This window comes from Chrysochloris asiatica, unplaced genomic scaffold (genome assembly GCF_000296735.1).
Source record: "Chrysochloris asiatica unplaced genomic scaffold, ChrAsi1.0 scaffold00022, whole genome shotgun sequence".
Taxonomy (NCBI): Eukaryota; Metazoa; Chordata; class Mammalia; order Afrosoricida; family Chrysochloridae; genus Chrysochloris; species Chrysochloris asiatica.
In genome coordinates this window covers 6,658,635-6,674,050 of record NW_006408540.1, presented here as the reverse complement: position 1 = coordinate 6,674,050, position 15,416 = coordinate 6,658,635, and positions in this window count along the sequence as shown.

Here is a 15,416-nt window from a genome sequence, read left to right as displayed (position 1 = left end):
TGTGGTTCAGAGTTCTGGGACCATCCCCTGAGCCTGCTTGGTCGGGTATTCTGTGTTGTTGTTGGCAGAGCTCTCTGCTATACGTCCACCCGATCTGCCATCTTGTTTGCTCTCCAAAACTTCTACCTTTACAAGTGTGACAGTCGAGATTAGGCATGATGACAGTTATTCACTATTGAATCTTACAAATATTATCCCCCTCTCTTTTCACCAGACCCATCCAGACAGGATGAAAGCTATTCCATGGGGACTCTTTCTTTCCCCCCATATTCTTAAACTAAACTCCCTCTTGAAATCTTGTAAGCTATGCACTTCATGCCTTTATTGTCCCTTCATTTTAGGTAGTCAGTGTCTAAGTTGCCTGTCCCTATCTACCCTGTGCACAGAGCAGATAGCATTGATACTTGATTTGAAGACTCTTTCATTCTCTGTTGGTATTTAGAGTAACTACCGCTCTGAGTATAGGTTAGGTTCATCATGAAGATGTATCTTCTGTCACTGTAGTTGTTCCAGTCTTCTTGTCCTTTCTAGTGGGAATGTCTCACTTCACAAGGTTGTGGATGAGACTCAGGATTCCACCTAAGGTCCTATACTCTGTAAAGGCTTTGCACAAGGCCTATTTCACCGGGCAAGTTGTAAAACCCCTTTGAGGTATTCCAATCAGTTATAGGCTGAAGGCGGGCTCACAAGGTTTCTCTAATCATGTTTCACAACATTCCATCTATCCCATTCAAGTGTCTATTTTACAACAGTAGGCAAGGGAAACTAATATTCATAAGGCAGTCAAGGATTTTAGTATTATTTACCCTCTTCAAGCTATACCTAGATCCCTCAATCCCAGAGCCCTGTTGTTCCAAGGTTGAGTATGCATCACTATTTACGTTTGTCCCAATAGGCCATGCAAACCTGTCTCAGTGTTCCCATATCTATCTTGTTCTTCTGCCTCCCCCACCCCATTCTTGTATTGCCCTCCCCAACACCCAAACTAATCCCACCACAACCCCACTATTGTGGTTACCTTATATTCCATTAGTTCTTCCTTCCATTTAAGATAGTCTATTTTATCCAGTAATCTACCTGACCTTCCCACCACCTGGATCTCTGTTCTTCTGTGTTTACCTTTTTTCACATTATAATTGTTTTGATCATAGACTGACCTCCCAGATCCTCTGTTCTTATAATTTTATTCTGTGCTTGACTCTTTCATTTGTCAACTGAGTTCAGGTTAATGCTGCCATGTACGTCGTACTGTATTTGTTATGCGTTCTTGTTGGTTCTCAGTCCACAGAACTTCCTTTAGGATGTTTTTCATAGCAGGGTTGGCTTTGGCAAAATCCCTTAGCTTCTGCCTATCCTGGAATGTTTTGATTACACCATCGTATTTGATTGACAGCTTTGCTGGGTAGAGGATTCTTGGGTGGCAGTTTTTTTTCTTTCAGGGTTTTATATATCTCTCCCCATTGCCTTCTTGCCTGTATGGTTTCTGTTGAGAAATCTGAGCTTAATCTGATTTGCTTGCCTTTGTATGTTATATTTCTCTTTTCTCTAGCTGCTTTCAAGATGCTGTCTTTATCTTTGATTTTGGAGAGCTTGATTATTATATGTCTTGGTGATTGTCTTTTAGGGTCTATCCATCCTGGGGTTCATTGAGCTTCTTGAATGCTTATCTTTTCACTTTTCATGATATTAGGAAAATTTTCTTCCAGAAGCTCTTCAATTATCTCCTTTTTGGGCTTGTGTGATTGTTCCTATTCTGGAATGCCAATAATTCTTATGTTATTCCTCTTCATGTTATCCAACATGAATCTTAGGCTTTCTTCAGATTTTTTTTATCCTTTTTTGTATTTGTTCTTCTATCTTAGTAGTGTTGAGAGATTTATCCTCTAGCTCATATAGTTCTGGCTTCTATCTCTTCAATTCTACTCCTTTGCCCTTTCAGTGTATTGCCCATTTCTGATATTCTATTATTAATCATTTGGACCTCTTTCTGTAGGTTTTGAATTGTTTCCAATGCTCTATCTATCTTATTTGATTGTTCCTGTAGCATTTTCCTGACTTCTTCCTTATTTTTCTCAACTGCACTGTGTAATGTTTTGATACATTTTATAATCATTTTTAGGAATTCCTTCTCTGGCATTTCCAAAGCCTGCCCATCTTCCAGTATGGAGTGTAGGTCTACTTCCAGCTCATTTGCCTCAGTCATTTTATCTTGTTTCTGGACATGTGCAGGTATGGTTGTCTGCTTCTGTTTTTTGGGCATCTTCAGGGGTTATCTGTGGCCTTAATACTTAGATGGGTATGTATTTTGGTATTTTTTATGCTTTTTCAATGCCCCCAGGTAGATGTGATCAGGAAATGGGCTTCCCTTTTCACTCTTCTTCCTGAGAAGTTTCAAGATACCACTGTTGGATGTTTTGACATAACTTAGGATTTAATTTTCTGCTTATTTCCTTTTTTGTCTGCTTGTCCCGCTCCACAATTCCCATTCAGGACTTTTTTCTAGTTGTGAACAGTTCAGGGCTGGCTGTGGCCATTTGGTTTTAATTGGAAACTGTCCCTTTAAATTTCACAGAGATCTGTGCGCATGCGTAGTAGAACCCTCCGAGGGTGGGGCTGGGGTGCCCACTAGCTCAGGCACCCCTATAGTCACCAGAATGGAGGTGCACAGACAGCAAGGGACCAATGAACAGATACCAAAAGAAAATAATGTCCCCACCTTTATCTTAGTGGTTCTGCCAGGCGTCTGTGGCCGCTCCGATCCTTCCCCCACGTGGCTCACCCAAGATGGTGGCTCACCCAAGATGACGGCTCCTGGAGCAGCTGAACATCCTGGACTAGAAAGCAATAGATGCCTTGCTTCTGCCACAAATTTCCCCACCTATGAGCCTTCCAACCTTCTAAATATTCCATTATATGTGGTTCAAAGTTCTGGGACCGTCCCCTGAGCCTGCTTGGTCGGGTATTCTGTGTTGTTGTTGGCAGAGCTCCTTTACTGCACTTCCACCCGATCTGCTATCTTGTTTGTTCTCCCGACTCAATGGCTTTTAAAAACAACAACAATGTTCTCCAAAGTTAGCCATGTTATGAGGTGCTTTGCCTTTTCCTTATTGTACTTTAATGTTACACAATTTTCCATTGTGTGTATCTATCAATTTGCTTATCCCTTCTTTCATTGATGGTCTTTTAGATTGTTTTCATCTTAAGGATCTCTGGTAGCGTAGTGATTATGAGTGGGGCTGCTAACCACAAGGTCAGCAGTTCAAAACTACCAACTGTACCATGGGAGAAAAATTAAGCTTTCTGCTCCAGTAAAGGTTTACAGTCTCAGAAACCCTATCAGACTCACTATGAGTCAGAACTGACTCCACAGCACATAAGCCCCACCACCATCAGTTTGTTTATTCCTTCTTCCATTGATGGACATTTAGACTGTTTTCATCTTATTGCTATTGTGATTAGTGCTACAATGAATATGATTGTGTATAAATCTAATATAATAGAAACAAAATATCAATATGTGAGGCTGTTGTTTCTCTATGTATTCTCCTTCTCAATCTATATACTTATGGAAGCAATATTTCCATCTTTCTAATCTTTGTCCAGGAGTCTTGGCATGGTGCTGTAGGTTAATACGCTAGACTGCAAAGTCTGCTTAAACCACAAGATCAGCGGTTCAAGCTCACCAACTGCTCCTTGGAATCCTTATACAGGTCGCTATGAGAACTGATGAGATAACACTTAACAACAAAAATCTTTGCCCAAAGAATTCTGTGCTCTTCGATTTACACCAGGGCGAAATGGCCATTTGGGCATTCTTGAGGTACACAAATGATGCTCCTTTGAAATGTTCTTTGGGTTTCGGGAACAAAAAGAAATCAGAATGGGCAAGATAAGGGCTGTAGGGTGAATGGGGAAAGACTTTCCTATGAAAATCTCATAGGACAGCCCTTTCTACCCTTGAAGAATAAGCAGATACAGTGTTGTGATGCACTTTTTCTCACCGGTGCAGTTCTCAATTACCTGAAAATACTTTTTATAATAAGCCCTCATGATCAAAATATGTCAAGATTACCCTCTTTAGAATCACAAAAACAATCACCAAAACATTCTAAGATCACCTGTCTGCCATGAATCTAACTTGCCCTGTAGATTCCCCTTAGAAGCCATTGTTTTGATTGGGCCTTTTATTTATTTATTTTTTTAAAGCACCCTAAGGTGACGAACACAAGTCTATTGTCTGCAGTCATCCACAGATTGAAAAGGCATGTTTAAACTTGTTTTATTTGGAATAAACCTGTACATGTATGAACTGAAAGCCTAGTAGCATTAAGTTTTTACTTACCCTTCTATTTGTAAAGTGACAAAACTTTATGACTCCTTGCATTTTTGTTAGTAGTTTATACAACTGAATCTTTATATAGATTATGAAATTCTCAGTAACAAATATCAAGATTAATTCACCCTTTAACTGTCTTGAGATTTATTCACTAATTTAGTTGTTTTGACTAATCATGACTATCAGGTGCTTATTAAAATGAATTAGTACCAGAAGCTTAAGAAATAATAGCAAATTTTATTTTTATAGTTTTATAAATACTGGTTAATTTTCAAAATTTGGGATTTCAAACCTACACATTACTAATTGCTTTAGGAAGAAATTTTGTTTTTGTCTTTTTTTTCCTTTCTAAAAACTATTTGACATTATCTTTTACCTAAGGGAACTCATTATCAAAGTTATTCATTTATGGGGTAACTATTTGCTTTGTCAACTTATATCGTACAAAGAAATTAGAATTGTTTGTTTCTTTATTCTCACAAGCTCGGGGCATATTATACTCCTAGTTTTAGATCTGAGATGAAGAGACCCCCAAAAACTTTTGCATTACAAGTAAAGTAACAATATTAGGTACCACCACCCCTTATTTTTTTAATTTTTGAAGCATCAGTGGACTCACGCGTGGCAACAATTGTGAGGTTGGCCCAGGAAGGGCAGTATTTCATTCATTCTGTCTATGCTATGAGTCGGTACCCACTCAATGGCACCTAACAACAACAACAAGCTGCAATACATTTTTATTTCTTCAAATTGTCTTCTATTGGTTATTATGCATGTATCTATGAGAGTGGTGTTGTATCTTGTCAAGTATTCTGACCTTTACCTCTTTTTTACCATCTTTAATTATGGATTAGTATGAAAGCAGTATGCAAAAGTAGACATTAAAATGTAGTTTATAGTCAAGAAGAGAATTTTCCAGATATATACTTTTGCAAATGTTCTTCCTCTGCAAGTTGTCACTGGATATTTGATAGATAGATAAATAGATACACCGATGGGTAAATGAATGGATGGATGAATGGAGCAATTATTGAAATTAACTAATTTTGTCTTGCTTTAGATTCTTTATCTCTGAGATGGGCACAGATGAACACAAACCTAAGTAATACTCAAATTATCTGTGTCAATTTTATTATTGCTGAACTAATACATCCTGGTAGTTGCTGACATATAATTTTAAAATTATACCCTAAGTAGAAAAAAAACAAATATTTACTCTTATGGAAATTGTAGTATGGAAACAGGACTCAAAAAGCATTAGTTATATAGAATCCATTATTGCAAGGGACTAGAAAAGCAATATTACAAGAAGTCATGGAAATAATTTCACATAGAATTGAGAGACTGAATCTTATATAACCTCAGTCCCCTTAAGGAAAATTCAACATAATGGAATTCTCCCTGAATCTGAGTGGAAGATGCAACAAGGCCAGACATCAAAGCAATTGCTGATTTCTATGGAGACAAAAAAAGTAAAAAATAAAAAATTTTTAACTCCCTACCAGAGAGCTAAGGATAGTTATTTAATAAGATATTTGATGAAATCATGGATGAAATATTTCACAGCTGCTAATAAATATTCTGTATCTACTTTCACTTTTCCAGAAATAAGTGGTTTCTTAGGTTCCCTGACTGGAAGACTGTCATTCTCCCTTTGCCAATCCAATTGCTACTTTTATTTGCTTGTCAAACAAAACCTTCAACTTTTTTAAATGAAAATATCTATGAATATTCTACTCCAGAGTGATTTCTTCCTTTTCTGAAATTTGCTGGCATTTGAAGGCTGAAGTACAAAATGTAGCTTTTTGAATGTTGCTTTCTTTCTTTTTCTTTTTTTAATTCCTTATTCTTCAGTTATGTCGATAAGCTATCTTATTTTTCCTCATAGATTGTAGATTTTTTTAGACAGGAATTGTATATTTTAGTACTTTTAAATCAAGCAATGATCTATAAGGATAATTAAGTATTATTACAGTATCATGTTATTGTAGTTGTTGCTGTTGTTAAGTGCTGTTGAGTTGGTTTCCAACTCATAGCGGCCCTGTATAGGGTTTCTAACGAGCAGCTGGTGAGTTTGAACTGCTGACCTTGCAATCCAGCACATTAACCCACAACGCCACACCAGGACTCCTACAATATCATAGATACCATATTAAAGAAAAATGTCAACCTGTGAAGCTATTGTTTCTTGACATATCTTCCATCTAGATCTCTGCACTTCTGAAGTCAGTGTTTTCTTCTCTCTGGATGTTGTTGTTAAGTGTTGCTGCATTGATTCCCACCAATAGCAACACATACAGTGTTGCTGAGTAGTAGCTGGTGGGTTTGAACTGCCATCCTTGTGGTTAGCAGTCCAGTGCTTATTGTATAGCACCACACCAGGAATCCAAAAGTGTATATAGGTGGAAATATATATAGGTTTGACAGAGAATACTGGTGTGGTGCTATAGGGTAAGCACTGAACTGCTAACCAAAAGGTCAGCATTTCAAAATCACTAGTCACTCCTCAGGAACTGTATACAGTGTCACTATGAACAGTGTCACTATGACTTGATAACACTTAATAACAACAACAACAGCAGCAGCAACAACATCTGTAACTGTATATGTATGTTTGCTGCAAATATGTCCATGAATGTGGTGGAGCATAAAGGGTGGCAAATTATGAAAACTTCTTAGACATTAACAAACACCTTGAAGGAATGAGTCACTGGGTCTGGGGTCTCGGAACTATAGTCTCGGAGAACACCAAGGTCAATTGACATAACATCATCCACATGGATAGTGTTCTACATCCTGTTTTGGTGAGTAGCAACTGGTGTCTTAAAAGTCCATGAGTGACCTTCTAAGGCATAATCATTGGTCTCTCCCTGTCCAGAGGAAATAGTGAACAAAATCAGACACGTAGAAAAAAATCAATCAAATAGACTAATGGACCATCAGTCTCCATGACCTTGAAACCAGAAGAGCTAAGTGGGGCCTGACTACCACTACCAACTGCTCTGAAAGGGACCACATTTGAAGGTCCTAGATAAAATGGGAGGAAAATGTAGAACAAAAGTCAAAATCATAAGAAATACCAGAATTATTGGTCAGATAGAGACTGGCCTAACCACAACACTATGGCCTTTAGTTACCTGTTAGGTCTGGAAATAACTTACCTACCTGACTCAGTTTTCAGTCAAACAACAGACAAGTCTATAAAGTGAAGAATAACACTAGGGAGGAAAGCACACATTAAAGTAATCAACCATTGAGGTAAAAAAGACATTTACTAAAGGATAAATTTCAGAAGGGTTAAGAAAGAAGAGCAAGTAGAAACAGAAAACAAAAAGAGGAAGTAGGAGAAGTGATGTTACTTTGTGGGGATTGCGGTCAATGAGATAAAACAAAATGTGCATGCATTGTTGAATGGAAAACTGATTTGCTCTGCAACCCTTCATCCAACTCACAATAATGATGGTAATAATAATAATAATAATAATAACATTGATGAAAAGAAGAGCTCTTTGAGATAGCTGATATTTGCATGTTTTGGTACCAAAGATGCAGAGCCATATGAAATCCAATTTCAGTAGCTATCTCATGAATGGCAATTCTAAGATCTTCCTCCACTAGTTTCTGAAACTCAGTCATAATTACTGCATTTCTTGAGGTTGACGGTCTTATCTTCTTTTTTTGCTCTTCTTTAAGGTCTACCTAATCTACATTAAATTGATTAATCCATCTATTACTATTGTTTTGTGTGGGGCAGTTGCCCTCCATAGCCTTGTTGCAATGCTCCAATGATTTGGAAAATGTCCACTTTAGTTTTGTTAAAAATTTGGTATTAGCCCTACCCTCAAAATCATTTCTTCCCTGTCTCAAAAAGTATCCCTTTTTCTTTTGAAGGTACCCAATTGAAACTAACACAAGTGCATTACTGAGCCATCCACTGATCTCAAAGAGAGGTTTAAAAACATTTTTTAAGGAATAAGCCCATGAATGTATGAACTTGAAACCTAGTAGCAATATTTTTCACTTAACCTCATAAATATGTGCTTGACTGATCTTTTTAAGGTCAATTAACAGTATTTAACACTTTGAAAGAAATAACTATTAATGATTTTTTCAGTGTTTATTTTGGGAACTTGAGAAATCATGCTTGAAAACCTTGTATTCTTGTTACTAGGCATTAAAGCAATTCCAAATGTTATGATTCCCTTTCCTCCTTCCTTCCTTCCTTCCTTCCTTCCTTCCTTCCTTCCTTTCTTCCTTCCTTCCTACTTCTTCACTTTTTTCCTTGCATTTCTATAAATTTGCATCTGTCTAAAGACTTTATTGTTTTGCATATGTTACTCCAATCACTGCATATGTAATAAAGGCATCTTAAAAAGTAAATTATGAGATTATAAAGAGAATTTTGATTGGCTATCACCAAAATAAGGAGTTAATCTTCCAGCAGTTTTTGCTTTTCATTATCAGCATATCATTACTACTTTTCCTAAGGCAAAGTAATAGTTTTCTAAGGTGGAAGACTGGAAAATGTAGTTATTTTAGGAGTACAATCAAGAATGTGACATCATAATTTTCTAAATGCCTGCTCTTTTGTGTATCATTAAACGGATATTATTGAATATAAGAAAAGTAGCAACTTTCAATGAAAAACAAAGCCACTAAATCTTTAACTTGCTCTTTGAATCAAAGGATGTACTTTAGTTTGTCTGTACATACTAAATATGAAAAAAGGTAACAATTTTATAGCAATGTATAGGTGATAAACTTAACAAAACAGATTTGGGACTGGATCAAGCATCGAAATCCTTTTATTTATCATTCAAAATAGTTAAGCAATTTCTATGAGACATATCTGAAAATATTATTAGATAAGATTATCTACTTGGATATTATTGATAAAAAAATGCATCATGCAAAATGTCTCAGTACTGTTTCAGCCTTAGCATATGCTTGACCTTAAATTTTCTGTTGACTCTTATGATTTAATCTATGTTTAGTCAATTTTTCACAATTACATTAATGGCATTGTGTTAATTTACATGAAGGTGTGCATAATATTTTCAGAAATATGCTTTGTTTTTTTAATTTCTTACTTATAATATCAAATGAACAATTTATTTATTTAATGGAATCAAATCTGTTGTGTTTGATTCGATGAAAATTTTAATTTATTTGCTATAACTGAGAAAACTTTACTGGAAAGAAGTCCAGTATAGGTTAATGAAATACTTTTCTGATCAATTAATGGAAATGCCCATTTTTTTATATTTTTCTTTTTTTTTTTTAATTTAACTCAGAAACTTGTTTAGTTTTTTTCATTTCCTTGATGGCTGAACTTCGAACCACAAGGTCAGCACTTCAAACCCACCAGATGTTCCTCAGAAACCCTACAGAGAGTCTCTATGAGTCAAACTGACTCGACACAACAATCGTCGATGGCATATGTTATAGGCATGTCCAGTAATATGAGAGGAAAGAATATAAATGATGCAGGATAATGAAAAGGGACGGACACAAGAACTCAAATTTTATACTTCTGATGTGGCGCTGTAGGATCCGCACTAGACTGCCAACCGTGAATTCGGCAGTTGAAACCCACAAGCTGCTCCTCAGAAACCCTATACAGGGTCAATGTGTGTTGGAATTGACCCGACAGCACTTTAACAACATTTTATATTACTAGAAAGCTTCAGAGACTCCTGGTGTAACACTGTAGGATAAGCACTGGACTGCAAATCACAAGGTCAGTGGTTCCAACCCACTAGCTGCTCCTCGGAAACCCTGTACAAGGTAGCTATGAGTCACAACCAACTCAATTGGCACTTAACAGGAAAAACAGAGAACTTTACAGCTTTTGTTGTATTTCCCTACAAGATCTTTCTGACCTACTAAGACTGGTGGTGGTGGTGTGCTGGCGAGTCGGTTCTGACTCATAGTGACCCTGCATAGAGTTTCCAAGGCTGTAAACCTTTACGGGAGCAGAAAGTATCATCTTTCTCCCCAGAACCGTTGTTAGTTTCAAACTGCTGACCTTGAAGTTCGTAGCCAGACTGTAATCATTATGCTACTAACACTAGAAGAAATAAAATGAAGTAACAAGTAGAATTATTATAATTGATCAGTTGAGGTAAGTAGAAAATCATTCCTCCAATGATTTTCAAGTTCTAATGTCCAGAACCTGTGAATATTTTAAGCTACATGGTGGAGGAAAATTAAGTATGATCATAAAATAGGTTGATAATCAGCTAAACTTATGATAGGGTGATACCCTAGATTAGTTGAAGAGGAGCAATTTAAGCAGAAGGGAGTTAACTGTGGAAAATGAAAGTAGAGAAATGGCCTGAGAGATATGATGTGAGACTGACTTGAGCTGCTAGTACTAGAACAAATCCCCAAACCAAGAAATGCAATCACACTTTGAAAGGTGGAAAAGTAAAGAAACAGATGCCTCTTAGAGCCTTTAGAAAGAAATGCAACCTTGCTAACACCTTGCTTATTTTTCCTTGGCACACCCATGTCAGACTTCTGACTTGCGGAACTGTAAGATAATAAATGTGCATTATTTTAGTGACTAAATTTATATCAGTGATTAAAACGAACACATGCTTTGGTACCTGAATTGAAGTGTTTCTGTAACAAATACCTAAAAATGGGTAAGTGGTATGGGAACTGGACACTAAGCAGAGACTAGATGACTTTTTATAAGAATGACATAAAAACCTAGGTTGCCCTCAACAGACCATGGTGGTGGTGGTGATATTCTATGGAGCCGGTTGTGACTCATAACGACCCTACACAGGGTGTCTGAGCCTGTAAATTTTTATGGGAACAGAAAGCCTCATCTTTCTCTGACAAAACTGCTGGTAGTTTCAAACTGCTGACCGTGAGAGTAATAGCTCAACTCGTAATCCCTACGCTAACCGATAGCAGAACTATGGATATTAATGACATTGTTACTGAGGAATCAGAATCATCCTGAACAGATTTTAAGTAGAAATAAAAGCACCAAAGTTACTTCTGATGAGGGCTCAGAAGGCTATGAGGCACTAGTTAATGGAAAAGAAGGGGCTGTTTGTTACAGAATGTTAGAAATCTTAGTGGAATGGTGTCCTGCTGTTATGAGGCAAGCAGAACCTGTAAACAATGAAATTGGATATTTAGCTTCAAACAAAATGTTGGAGCCACAGCCTCATTATTTCTTGATGTTATTGTCAGTCAGCTCTGACTCAAAGTGACACTATGCTCCCCAGCATAAAATACTGTGCAATCCTGTCCCATTCTTACAATTGTTATGTTTGAGTTTATTGTTGCAATCAGGAGTCAATCCATCTTACTGGGGGTCTTCCTCTTTTTCAATGACTTTATCAAGCATGATGTGTTCAAATTATGTGAGATGAAGCCTCCTCCTCATCCTTTCTAAGGTGTGTTCTGGCTGTACTTCCAGGAGAGATTTATTTAATCTGGCAGTTCATTGTACTTTGAATATTTATCACAAACACCATAATTCAAATGCATCAGTTTTTCTCTGAATTTCTTTACTCAGTATCCTGCTTTTAAATGCATATGAGGCAATTGAAAATATCAGGGTTTGGGGTCAGGCACTCTACCTTAGTCTTCAAAGTGAAAATCTTTGTTCGTTAACATTTCAAAGTAGTCTTTTGCAGCAGATTTGCCCAATGCAATAAAACTTAACTGCTGTTTCTATGAGCTGCTTCCTTGAATACTGATCCATTGATCGTGGATCCAAGTAAAATGAACTCCTTGACAGCTTCAATATTTTCTCCTTTTATCATGGTGTTGTCTATTAATCCAGTTGTGAGGATTTTTGTTTTCTTTACATTGAGTTATAATCCATACTGATAACTGTATTCTCTGATATTCATCAGTAAATGCTCCAATTCCTCTTTCTTTTCAGTAAAGTTGTGTCATCGGCATATTTCAAGCTGTTAATGAGCTTTCCTCCATTCCTGATACCACATACTTCTGCATACAATCCAATTTCTCAGATTATTTGCTCAGCAAACAGATCAAATAAGTATAATGAAAGGATGGAACACACCTTTCCAGATTTTAAACCATCCAGTATCCCCTTATTCCATTCTAATAATTGCCCCTTGATCTATGTACAGGTTCCTTATGAGCATAATGAAGTGTTCTGCAGTTCTTATTCTTCTAATTGATATCTATAGTTTGTTAGGATCCACACAGTCAAACCCCTTTGCACAGTCAATTAAAAAAAAAAAAAAAAAGTAAATCTCTTTCTGGTTGGTATTCAAGAGCCATCTGATATCAGCAATAATAACCCTCATTCCAAGTACTCTTCTGAATTTTGGTTTAAATTTCTAGCATATTCCTGTCAATGTACTGCTGCAACTGCTTTTGAAATATTTTCAGTATAATTTTATTTTCATTTGATTTAATGACATTGTTCCATAATTTCCCATTCTATAGGGTCATCTTTCTTTGCAATGGGCACAATTATGGTTTTCTTACAGTCACTTGGCTATGTAGCTCTCTTCAAAATGTCATGGCAAAGACTAGTGAGTTTCTCCAGCATTGTGTTGGTTTGTTGAACCATAACAGTTGATACTCTACTGTAGATTCCTACAGCCTTGCTTTTAGCCAGTGCTTTAAATGTAACTTGGACTTCTTCTGTCAATACTATTGGTTCTTAATCATATGCTAATTGCTGAAATAGACATCCCGGTCAGTTCTTTTTGGTCGAGTGACTCTGTATTCTTTTCATCTTCTTTTGATGTTTCTTAAATCGTTCAATATTTTGCCCAGAGAATCCTTTGGTGTTGTAATTGGAGGTTTGGCTTTTTTCTTACGTCTTTTCAGCTTCCCATTTCATTTCCTAAGTGCAAGTCTTTGCTTTTAAATCTCATTATAATATTTTACTTCTCAAACTTCCCTTAAAATTTTTTCATTCATCTCTTTTACTTCATCATTTATTCCATTTACTTTAACTGCTTTACATTAAGGAGCAAGATTCAGAGTCTCTTCTGACATCCACTCTGATCTTTTCTTTACTTTCTGTCTTTTTAATGACCTTTTGCTTTCTTCATATATGATTTTTCTTAGTCCTTAACTCTTCTGGTCTTCAGTGATTTGTGATCAATATGTCAAATTTGTTCTTAAGATGGTCTATAAATTTGTGGAGGATATACTCACAGTCATAATTTGACTCTCATATATTCTAGTTTTGTTTAGCTTCAACTTAATAATACCTATGAGTAATTGACAATATGTTCCATAGTTACCTCCTGGCAGTTTTTGGTTGATGATATGGAGCTTTTCCATTGTTTCTACCCACATATATAGTCAATTTGGTCCCTGTCTATTTCATCTGGTGAGGTCCATGTCTATAGTCACCATTTAAGTTGTTGAAAAAAAGGGTATTTGTAATGAAGAAGTCATTGGTCTTGCTACAATGTCATTTATATAACAAAGGCCATATTTTCACAACTTTGGGTTCTTTCTCTTTATTTCCAAATGTCACATTCCAATCACTAGTAATTATCAATCTATCTTGATTGCATATTTGATCAAGTTCAGATGAAGGAGTTGGTATAATTCTTCAGTTTCTTCATTATTAACATTGATGGTTGGTACATCAATTTTCATAATAGTGGTACTATCTGGTTTTCCTTATAGGCATGTAGATATCCTATCACAGATAGATAGAGCTTGACATTTTCTTCTTGGCAATAAGTACAACACCATTTCTTCTTGAACTTTTCATTCCAGCATAGTAAGCCATATGATTTCCTGTTCAATATGCTAAATATTTGTCCATTTCAGTTCACCAATGCCTAAGATATTAATCTTTATGCATTCCATTTCATTTTCGACAGTTCATAGATTGTCTAGATTCATATATCATACATTCTACATTCTAATTATAAATGGATGTTTGTAGTTGTTCCTTCTCATTTTGTGTGGAGTTCTATCAACAAATAAAGGCTCCAAAAGTTTTACTTCATTCAAGTCATTAAGGTTAACTTTATTTTGAGGAGGCAGCTCTTCCCTAGTCGTATTTTGAATGAATTAGAACCTAAGGGGATTTATCTTCAGGCACTATGTCAGACAATGTCTCACTGCTCTTCATAAAAGGTTTTTAGTGGCTAATTAATCAGAAGTGAATTGCCAATTCTTCTAAGTCTGTTTTAGTCTGGAAGTTCCTGTGAAACGTATCCACCATGGTTGATACTGCTAGTATTTGAAATACTGGTGGCATAACTTCTTCTGCACAAGACCTCTTTAAAGTGTTGAAAGAGCAAAGATGTCAGTTTGAAGATTAAGGAGCACCTGACCCAAGCCAGGTCAATAACCTCATATTCATGGGAAAGTTGGACAGTGAATAAGGAAGACCGTAGAAGAAATTATTTGAGTTATGGTGCTGGAGAATTATTTGAGTTATGGTCCTGAAGTACCATGGACTACCAAAAGAACAAAGAGACCTGTGTTGAAAGAGGTAAAGCCAGAGTGCTCCTTGGAAGCCAGGATGGCAAACTTCATCTCTCATACTTCAGAAATATTATCAGGAAGGACCAGTCATTAGAGAAAGATATCATATTTGGTATAGTGAAGGGTTGGAGAAAAAGAGGATGATCCCCAATAAGATGGATTGGCACAATGGTGGCAGTAATGGGTTCAGGCATAGTAACAACTGTGAGGTTGGCCTGGGACAGGGCACTGCTTTGTTCTGCTGTGTATAGGGTCACTATGAGTCAGTACTGACTCAATGGCACCTAACAGCAACAACAACAACTTCTCACCTCACAACTAAATACGAGCCACCATAGTACTGCAGGCTAAGAGAGAAGTGTGTAACTGGTACTTACGTTAATTTCAAGAGGAAAGTGATAAACTCAAATTAAAAATAAGATAAATGAAAAAGAACTAGTATCTGATGATTGGGGAAATTTTCAGACTAGTCATGTTTTCTACCAAAGCCCACTGCCATTAACTCTAGTCTATTTCATAGCAATCCTGTAGAGTTTCTGAGGCTATAAATCTTTAGGGGAACAGGAAGCTTCATCTGACTCCCAAAGAGTACCTGGTTGGTTTAGACTGTTGA